Raw genomic sequence first — 11,236 nt, 5'->3', positions numbered from 1 at the left:
CATTCTTTTTTCTCAGGATGGCTTTGGCAATTCGGGGTCATTTGTGCTTCCATATGAATCTGATGATTTTTTGTTCTATTTCTTTAAAAAATGCCGATGGGATTTTGATGGGGATTACATTAAATCTGTATAATGCTTTAGGTAATATGGTCATTTTAACTTTGTTGATTCTTCCAATCCAAGAACACGGAATATCTTTCCATTTCTTTGTATCTTCTTCGATTTCTTTTAATAGAGTCTTATAGTTTTTATTATATAGGTCCTTCACATGTTTTGTTAAATTTATTCCTAGGTATTTTATTCTTTTTGTTGCAATTGCAAAAGGAATTATTTTTTCTGCTTCTTTTTCTGACACTTCATTATTAGAGTATAGGAACGCTATGGATTTCTGAACACTGATTTTGTATCCAGAGACTTTACTGTATTTGCTTATTGTTTCTAGTAGCATTCTTATGGAGTTTTTAGGGTTTTCTATAGAGAGAATCATGTCATCTGCAAACAGTGACACTTTGACTTCTCGTTTCCTATTTGGATGCCTTTTATATATTTTTCTTGTCTAATTGCACACGCTAGTACCTCCAATGTTATATTGAATAACAGCGGCGATAGTGGACAGACTTGTCTTGTTCCTGATCTTAGAGGATAGGTTTTTAGTTTTAACCTTTAAGTATAATGTTGGCTGAGGGTTTGTCATAGATGGCCTTTATTATGTTAAGGTACTTTCCTTCTATACTGATTTTGTTAAGTGTTTTGATCATAAATGGATGCTGTATCTAGTCGAAGGCTTTCTCTGCATCTATTGATATGATCATATGATTCTTATGTTTTAATTGTTTATATGATGTATCACAATCGATTTGCGTATGTTGAACCATCCCTGTGCCCCTGGGATGAAGTCCACTTGATCACGGTGTAAACTCTTTTTAATATGTTGCTGTATTCGGTTCACTAGTATCTCTTTTAGAATTTTTCCATCTGTGTTCATGAGAGATATTGGTCTGTAGTTTTCTTTTTTTGTGTTATCTTTACCAGGTTTTGGTATCAGAGTAATATTAGCCTCATAATATGAGTTCAGAAGTATTTCCTCCTCTTTGATTTTTTGGAAGAGTTTGAGGATAATAGGTATTACATCTTCTTGAGTGTTTAGTAGAATTCACTGGTGAAGCCATCTGGTCCTGGACTTTTACTTTTTGGTAGGTTTTTGATGATTGTTTCCATTTCCATACTACTGATCAGTCTATTTAGATTTTCCAGTTTTTGATTCAGTCTAGGAAGGTTGTATTTTTCCAAGTACAGGTCCATTCCTTCTAGGTTCTTAAATTTGGTGTTATATACTTTTTCATAGTATTCTTGTATGATCCTTTGTATTTCTGCAGTAGCAGTCGTAATTTCCCCTCTTTCATCCCTGATTTTGTTTATTTCTGTCCTTTCTTTTTTCTCTTTAGTGAGTCTAGCCAGGGGTTTGTCAATTTGATTAACCTTCTCAAAGAACCAGGTCTTTGTTGCATTTATGTTTCTATTGTGGTTTTTTTTTTTTTCAATTTCATTTATCTCTGCTCTAATTTTGATTATTTCTTTCTTTCTGCTGACTTTAGGCTTCATTTGTTCTTCTTTTTCTAGTTTTTTTTTTTTTTTAAGATGAAGTGTTAGTTTGTTTATTTGGGCTCATTCTTGTTTTTAGAGATAAGCCTGTAATGATATGAACTTTCCTCTTAGGACCACTTTTTCCATGTCCCAAAAGTTTTGATATGTTGTACTATCATTATCATTCGTTTCTATGTATTTCTTGATCTCTCTTATTATTTCTTCTCTGACCCAGTTATTCTTCACAAGCATGTTGTTTAATCTCCATGTATTTGTGGTTCTTCCTAATTTCTTTTTGCAGTTAAGCTCTAGTTTCAACGCATTATTTTCAGAGAATGTGGTTGGTATGATTTCAGCCCTCTTATATTTGTTGTGGCTATCTATGTGTCCCAGTATGTGGTGGATTCTTGAGAATGTTCTATGTTCACTAGAGAAGAATGTATAAGCAGCTGTTTTGGGATGGAAGGTTCTGTAAATGACAATTATGTCCAGTTGGTCTAATGTGTCATTTAGGGATGTTATTTCCTTATTGATTTTATGTTTGGATGATCTGTCCATAACTGACAGTGGGGTATTTAGGTCCCCTACTACAATAGTGTTTTGGTCTGTTTCTCCCTTTAGTTCTGTTAGTAATTGCTTTACATATTTTGGGGCTCCCTGATTGGGAGCATAGATATTAAGAACTGTTATGTCTTCTTGGTGCATGATTCCCTTTATCATTATGAAGTGTTCCTCCATATCTTTCTTTACCTTTTTGATTTTAAAGTCTGGTTCATCCGATATTAGTACTGCTACTCCCGCTTTTCTCTGAATGCCATTTGCTTAAAATATCATTTTCCACCCTTTCACTTTGAGTCTATATGTCTTTGGAGCTAAGATGTGTCTCTTGGAGGCAGCATATAGTTGGGCTTTGTTTTTTGATCCAATCTCCAACTCTGTGCCTTTTTATTAGTGAGTTCAGTCCATTTACATTTAGAGTGATTATTGAAATATGAGGTTTTCCTATAGCCATGTTATCTTTTGCTTTCTGGTAGGTTGGTGTTTCCATTGCTTCCTTCTCCTTGTGTATCTGTCTTCCTTATTTTGGTGTGTTTTTGTGGGCTTTCCCTCTGGTCTTCTTGTTCTATGTTATATACATCAGTTCTGAGTCTTTTTCATATGATTAACATTACAAATTGTAGAAAATATATATATATATGTATGTATCTATGTATGTGTGTGTATACACACACACACACACACACACACACACACACACACACACACACACACTCCATTTTCTTATGCGTGTGCCTTATCTCCATTCCCATTTGTAAATCTGGGTCTTTGAATCCCCTCCTTTTCTGTCGTTGTTATCTCAATTTGTCCCTATGTATGCTGAATGTTTATTACTATCTTGCTCTAGCAAATCTCTTCTTATTGTTTAAGCTTATAATGCCCTGTTCTTAGTAAGGGTTGCACTCCTGTGCTTCTATCTACCTGCTAGTCGCCTTGCAGGTAGTTACGTATTTTTTCTTTGTCCTTTTTTTTTTTAGGTGAGCTGACCCCTTTCAGTATTTCCTGTAATGCAGGCAGGCCTCGTAGTGAAGAATTCCCTCAATTTTTGTATGTCTGGAAAGGTCTTAATTTCTCCTTCATATGTAAAGAAGATTTTAGCTGGATACATTATTCTAGGCTGGTAGTTCCTTTCACTTAATAGTTTAAATATTTGATTCCATTCCTTTCTGGCTTGTAAGGTCTGTGCTGAGAAGTCTGATGAGAATCTAATGGGTTTTCCTTTATAAGTTACCATTTTCTTCTCCCTGGCTGCCTTGAGAATTATATCTTTGTCATTGATTTTTGATAACTTTAATACAGTGTGTCTTGGTGAAGGCCTTTTTGGGTTGAGATATTTGGGTGTTCTGTTGACTTCTTGAATTCCAAGCTCCAGCTCATTCCTTAGATTTGGGACATTCTTGTCCACTATTTGTCTGAAAATGCTTTCTAGTCCCTGCTCCTTTTCCTCACCTTCAGTAATGCCCATTATTCTTATGTTTCCTCTCCTGATGCTATCAGCTAGTTCTTGTATTTCCCTTTCATTATTTTTCATTCTTTGGTTTCTCTCTTCTTTCTTCTGATTTATTTCTAGATTTCTGTCTTCAATATCACTGATCCTTTCTTCCATTTGGTTGACTCTATTTCCCAAGCTTGCAATTCCTTTTTTCATGTCTTGCAGTGCGTTTTTCATCTCCAGAATTTCTATTCGGTTCTTTTTTCTTTTTGAAGGTTTCAATCTCCTTGCTATAGAACTCATTCCACTCATCTAGTTATTTTTTCAATTCCTGAAATTATTGATATGAATTGTTTTTTCAGAAGTACCGTCCTGAATTCTCTGTCATTTAGATCACGTATTTCTATGTCTGTAAGCTTTTTTTCTGGAGATTTTCCTCTTTCTTTCTGAGCTGCCTTGTCACCTTAGTTGTTCATGGTGTTTAATGGACTATTCTTCCATCTGGGCATTAATGGAATTATATTCTGCGTTTTTTCCAAAAAAGATTTATTACATAAAGGTCTCTCCTTAGCTTGTTGCAAAGAAGGCATCTCTATTTTGGTTTCCAGTAGATGGCACCGAAGCCTCTTGGATGCCTGCTTTACATAAAGTCTTAATAATGCATTTTTTTTTCTTATAGATCGCTATTCAGTCATGCTCGCTACCTTCAGTCTCAGTCCCTGTCATGTTAGTGACAGTTTCGGTAGCATTTGCTCAGATTCTCTTGGGGTTCTGCAGTGTTCACTCTTTGAGGATATGGGGGGAGGGACCCTCTTAGTTAGGGGATGGGGGCTGTGGCTCAGCCTTGCATTTTACAGCCGTGGTTGGTAATAATCAACTGTTGTTTCTTTACCATCCCACTTCTCTCCTTTGTGCTTTCTTTCCTCTGTCCCCTCTTCTGTGCTTTCTTTCCTGATCCCTGGGCACTGTCGCCTGTCGCCCGGAGCTCACAGCTCTCCTAGGCAGGGCTATTCCCAGAACCCACTGCACCTGCTCCCCTCCCTTTTCAGGGAGCTCCGACTGTGAGAGACAGTTCCTTTTTTTTCCCTGTCCACTAGCCAATTCTCAGGGTTCTGACCTGTGGTAGTTCTTATGCACAGATCCCACACTCAGATGTGCCGGTATGAAGTTTGGGTGTTTTTTGGAATTTTTGATGTTCAGCTTATTGGTTTCCAGGGGAGAGATCTTGGGATGTCTCTCTGCCATGTTTCTGATTTCACTCCCCAAATTCACATTTTAAATAGAGTCTTTATCTTGACCTGGAAATAACTTCGATGTGTTCCAGAAAGCCCTTGGAAAGTCTCAAAAAAATTTTTGTTCTCTCTTTTTATAAAATAGATATTAAACTAATCAGACTTATTTGGTATGTTAAATTGCATGGGAAGCATTGTCAAGTAAGTGATGATAAACTTCTAGGGTATATTGTATAGGTAAAGAATGGCTGTAAATTAAACAAATAGTTGTTGCTATGGAAAACCTTAAGATGGCAGCTTAGTTCTGCCAGGTTCCCTGGCAAATCCCATTTTTTTTTTTTTGGTTTTTGTATTCTTTATTCTCCACAGTGTATTGAAACTGGATTTTATTCAGCTGGCACTACGTATGGGTTATCAATATGTTCTTAATGTTGCATGCATATTTTCTGTAAGAGTTGAATCCATCCTCTGCTTCAAGGCTGATGCTCTCACAGTGGCAAAAATAATTGTTAGAAAATCCGTTTTCCATTTGGGGTATACCTTCCACAATCTCTAGTGATTGAGGCACCCACTTTAATGTGTAAATCATAGGAGTCATGACGAAGACCTTGCAAACTCCTTGGAATTATCACTGTCTTTATCACCCTCAATCATCAGGCAAGATCAAAAGAACTAATAGAAAAACTGCATTCAAGCAAAACAAGTCTTAATTACATGGGACTGAATGAATCGATTATAATTGATATAAAATATCAAAAGAATGATTATAATTTTCATGACTTTTCATTTGAAATGTTGCTGGTTCCTTAATTTTTGTGTTTGTTTTTCCAAATATGAGGAAACCTTTCCTCCTAAGCTAACTATAACATAGAACAACTTGGTAAATTATACCTTTGTAAACAGAACTGAAACATTTCTCTCTTTCTCCCTACTTGATCTCTCCAGAATTCAGAAAGTCTGATTATTCTTATTTTCATGGTAATATTTTTATTTGCATAAATTCAATAAGAATCTGTTCTCCTTACATAGGACATAATTGGAAACTGGTTTTATTACCAAGGCTTTGTCTGGAATGTGAAATTAGAGAAACATGCATAGACGCAGTTATGACCAAACAGCTTTAGGGAATTAAGATTGATTTATGAAAGCCAATAAAACCCTTGGAAATATTGGCTTGGCACCTTGTTTACAAGATTCCTGGTAGCCTTACCAGGTGAGTGAGAAAGATTATTTCCTGGCAGGTGCAGGAACTTGAAGATATTTTTGGTGATTTCAAGAAGAGAGAAACTCACCCAAATTTATACATATTGCAGGCAAAGTTGTATGGCAAGTACTTGCCTTGTTTTTTTTTTGGTCTTGAGAGGTCATTTAAAGTTCAATTTGAAGAGTTCTTATGAAAAATTCCAGTAAAGCAGATTTAAAAGAGCCTATATGATTAATTATTATTATTGCTGCTCTTTTGTAAATAACAGTACAAGTCTAGTGAAACTAGACTTATTTTGCAGACAAATTAGTCTTATTTTGGTATCTTGGGTAAAAACGAGGGTGACTTTAGAGGGAAATAATTGTTTCAGTAGAAACTATAATATACATTTGTGGACATTAAGGTTCTAGTTAATTGTCTTTGAAGTTTTTTTTTTCTACCTGTAAACTGGACTGGGTCCTGAATTCTTCTAGTTTCCTCAAATATTTGGCTACAACTCTCCAAATTGAAGTTTCTAATTTTCTCTCACCATTATGACTTGGAATCAATGAGAACAAAAACTTTTCTTTTTTTTCAAAGCCTTGCAAACTGAAATGAGACAACTTGATATAAACTTCAGAGAAATCTCCACAACAGCTAATATATGGACAATCTTCAAGCCTATTGCAGAAAAAGCAACAGAGACGTTCAAACTGCAAATGAGGAAAATCAATCAGATTGTCACTGCTTGCCTTCACTCTATCAAAAGATGTGTCAACCCTGACATTTAGAAATCTTCTTGACTGGCTGCAACCTTGGCTCTGAAACTGTTTTATAACTCTTCTAGTCATTAACCATTGTTTTTTGTTTGTTTCCATGGAAATGACTCTTGTTAATTATCTAATTGCTTGCATAATATAGGCCTAACTTTGGGACCCTACCTGCAAGATCATCTCATGAAATGAGATACAACTATTTAACTAAACTGTTATATTCTCAAGACTGAGACTGGTTTAATGCAAGATGGAACAATCTATCAACTTAGCTTCTGGGATGTGAAATTTCTTATTTGAATTTTCAAATGCGAGAATGTGAGGGAGCAGAATTTTTCACCCCAAAATATATTATTTTAGGGTGGTTTTTGTGGCTAATCTATTAATCAAATTGACATGTTGCAAATTAGCAGGAGAAAAACAAATTAAAGTTTAATAACATGTATACCTCCTGTATACATGGGAGAGATCCAGGAAAACTGAGTAACTTACCAAAATGGTGGAAGACACCACCTTAAATACCACTTTCAGCTAAAGACAAAAGACATTGAGGGTGGAAAGCCAGTTATGGGAAGTTACCAGGAAGAGCAAAGTAAACAAGGGTAAGAGTCTTATGCAGATTTAAGTCCTTGCCATTATCTCCATTGGTAGAAGTTTCTAGAGATTTAGATATTTTCTTCCTGGGATGGTGAGGTAAAGACCCTTACAAAGGAGATTTCCCTTAGAAATGTAAATGTCCTTTCACATAGGCTAACTTCTACTCGGTCTTCAGAGCTTCTCCCATGTCTGCAGTTTCTTAAAATTAACTGGCCTGAAATAATATTTCCAGAGTGGCATATTTTGAGGCAGTAAGCTCTGCTCCCCTTCATAGTCTCCTGTATGCTCCAGAAGGAAGTGGAATAGGATACTGGTTAGTGTTAATAATGTGGCTCAAAAAGAGTAAGACCAAGGCACACCCAAAAAGTGGTCTCAACAGGCACACGAGCCTGCAGGGATGAATCCCAGTCTGTGGGGTAAGCCCCCACACAGCAGCTCATACAATGGGGCCATGAACGTAAAGTATAACATAAAGAATATAGTCAATCATATTGTAATAACTATGGATGGTATCGGATGGGTGCTGGATTTATCAGGGTGATAATTTTGTGAGTTATAGAAATGTCTAATCACTATGGTGTACATCTGAAACAAATGTAATATTGTATGTCAACTGTAATTGAAAAATAAAAATTATTTTAAAAATTAATTAAAAAGAATCCAAATGATGAGGATAGTTCTGGGACAACATTAAAGATACCAACATTTGCATCATAGGAGTACTAGAAGAAGAGAGTAAGGGATTGAAAACCTAATTAAAGAAATAATAATGGAATACTTCCCTAACATGGCAAAGAATATAGACATACAAGTCCAGGAAGTGCAGAGAGTCCCAAACAAGATGAATCCAAAGAGGTCCACACCAAGACATGTCATAATGAAAATGCCAAAGATTAAAGACAAAGGGAGAATATTAAAGGCAGCAAGAGATAAGCCATTAGGTACCTACAATGGAGTTCCCATAAGACTGTCATCTAATTTCTTAAAAGAAACTTTGCAGGCCAGAAGGGATTGGCACGAAATATTCAAAGTATGAAAAGTAAGGAACTAAAACCAAGATTACTCATCTCAGCAAGCCTATCATTTAGAATCAAAGGACAGATAGCTTCCAAGACAAGAAAAAACTAAAGGAATTCATTACCACCAACTAGTATTACAAGTCATGTTAAAGGGACTTCTTTAAGAAAAAGGGGAGTGACATCAGAAACATGGTGGAGTAAGAGACATCCTCAGATCTCTCCCCTTGAAACAACAATAAGCTGAACATCTAAAACCCACCAAAAAAAAAAAAACCCAAACTGCACACCAGCACGTCTGAGCCTGAGATCTGCTCATAAGAGCTACCACAAGTCAGAACCCCGGGTGTTGGACAGTAGACTGGGAGAAACAAAGAAGCTACCTCTCACAGACGGAGCTCCCTGTAGGAGGAGGGGAGGGGAGAAGGTGCGGCGAGTTCCCTGAATAACCTTGCCTAGAAGAGTTGTGAGTTCCAGGGGGGCAGCAACAGGGCCCAGTCATCACAGCAAAAAGCAGAAAAGCAGGGATGGCAGAAAAACAACAGTTGATTATTACCAGCCATGGCTGAAAAATGCAAGGCTGAGCCGCAGCCCCCATATGCGAATCAGTTAATGTGATACACCACATAAACAAATTAAAAAAGAAGAATCACATGATTATATCGATAGATGCAGAAAAAGCCTTCGACAAGATACAGCATCCATTTGTGATCAAAACACTTAACAAAATCAATATAGAAGGAAAGTTCCTTAACATAATAAAGCCCGTCTATGACAAACCGTCAGCCAACATTATACTTAAAGGCTAAAAACTAAAAACCTATCCTCTAAGATCAGGAACAAGACCAGGATGTCCACTATTGCCGCTGTTATTCAATATAACATTGGAGGTCCTAGCGAGTGCAATCAGGCAAAAGAAAGATATAAAAGGCATCCAAATAGGAAACAAAGAAGTCAAACTGTCACTATTTGCAGATGACATGATTCTTTCTATAGAAAGCCCTAAAGACTCCACAAGAAAACTAGAAACAATAAGCACATACAGTAAAGTTTCTGGACACAAAAATCAGTGTTCAAAAATCCATAGCTGTTCCTATACTCTAATAACGAAGTGTCAGAAAAAGAAATGGAAAAACAATACCTTTTGCACTTGCAACAAAAAGAATAAAGTACCTAGTAATAAACCTAACGAAACATGTGAAAGACCTATATAATGAAAACTATATGACCATATTAAAAGAAATCGAAGAAGGAGTGGCTCCATAGTGTAGTGGTTAGCATGTTTGGTCCTGGGTTCGCATCCCATGTGGAGCCACGGACCATACCCCCGGTGCGCCAGGCCCCAGGTGCGGGCCATGAGTGCATGGGAGGAGACGCCCCACCTTCGGAGATCCAGTTCTTAAGGGGAGACGGCAACATCCGTAGGTCAGGGGTGGAAGTGTGTGTGCGGGGGGCAGGGCGGGGGGAATTTAAGAGGAGGAAAAAATAAATAGAAGAAGATACAAAAAATGGAACGATATTGCGTGTTCTTGGTTTGGAAGCATCAACATAGCTCAAATGACCTTATTACCTAAAGCATTATACAGATTTAATACAATCTCCATCAAAATCCTATCGGCACTTCTTAAAGAAATAGAACAAAAAATCCTCAAATTTGTATGGAAGCACAAAAGACCCCAAACTGCCAAAGCCATCCTGAGAAAAAAGAATGAGGCTGGAGGCATCACTCTGCCCGACTTCAAATTATACAATGCCACAGTAATCAAAATGGCATGGTATTGGCATAAAAACAGACACACAGATCAGTGGAACAGAATCAACAGCCATTAAATAAATCCATGTTTATATGGGCAAATAATTTTCAATAAAGGCAGTGGAAAAAGGAAAGCCTCTTCAATAAAAGGTGCTGGAAAAACTGGACAGCCACCTGCAAAAGAATGAAACTAGACTGTTGTCTATCACCACACACCAAAATTAACTCAGAATGAATTAAGGACCTGAATATGACCTGAAACAATAAAGTGCATAGAAGAAAACATAGGAACTAAACTCAAGAACCTTGGAGTTAAAGAGGATTTTGTGAATTTGACCTCAAAGGCAAGGGAAATAAAAGCAAAAATCAATGAATGGAACTACATCAAACTACAAAGCTTCTGCACAACAAAAGAAACTGTCAACAAAGTAAAGAATGGAAAAATATATTTGCAAGTAACGCCTCTGATAAGGGCCTAATATCCAAAATATACAAATAACTCATACAACTCAATAACAAACAAACAAACAAAAACAACTATCCAGTCAAAAAATGGGCAGAAGACCTGAACAGACATTTCTCGCCAATAGTCATACAAATGGCTAACAAAACATATAAAAAGATGCTCATCATCACTAGCTATTAGGGCAATGCAAATAAAAACCACAATGAGATACCATCTCACACCTGTTAGAATAGTTGTAATCAACAGGACAATTAATAACAAATGTTGGAGATGAAGAGAAAAAGGAACCCTCATACACTGCTGGTGAGACTCTAAATTGGCACAGCCACTATGGAAAACTGTGGAGGTTTCTGAAAAACTAAGAATTGATCTACCATATGATCCAGCAATCCCTCTATTGGGTATTTACCCCCAAGACTTGAAAACTCATATCCGTAAAGATATTTGCACACTGATGTCCATAGCAGCATTATTCACAGTGGCCAGGACATGGAAGTACCTGAAGTGTCCTACGATAGATGATTAAATGCAGAAGTAGTGGTACATATATACAATGGAATATTACTCAACCATAAGAAGAGGTGAAATACTGCTATTTGCGACAACCTGGATCTATCTCAAGATAATCATGCTAAGCAAAAT

The 11,236-nt window shown here is 36.7% G+C and overlaps 1 protein-coding gene across 1 annotated transcript in view; it reads left to right on the top strand.

The window, feature by feature from the left end:
- RNF113A (ring finger protein 113A) overlaps positions 1–7,917 on the top strand; it is a 22,486-nt gene extending 14,569 nt beyond the window's left edge. The window contains exon 3 of the mRNA XM_011380216.2: positions 6,590–7,917. The gene's annotated coding sequence lies outside the window, so the exon portion shown is untranslated. The remainder of the gene's footprint in view (positions 1–6,589) is intronic.
- Positions 7,918–11,236: the final 3,319 nt, after the last annotated feature.

Source organism: Pteropus vampyrus, unplaced genomic scaffold (genome assembly GCF_000151845.1).
Source record: "Pteropus vampyrus isolate Shadow unplaced genomic scaffold, Pvam_2.0 Scaffold390, whole genome shotgun sequence".
Lineage (NCBI taxonomy): Eukaryota > Metazoa > Chordata > Mammalia > Chiroptera > Pteropodidae > Pteropus > Pteropus vampyrus.
This window is presented reverse-complemented; position numbering and strand designations above follow the sequence as displayed.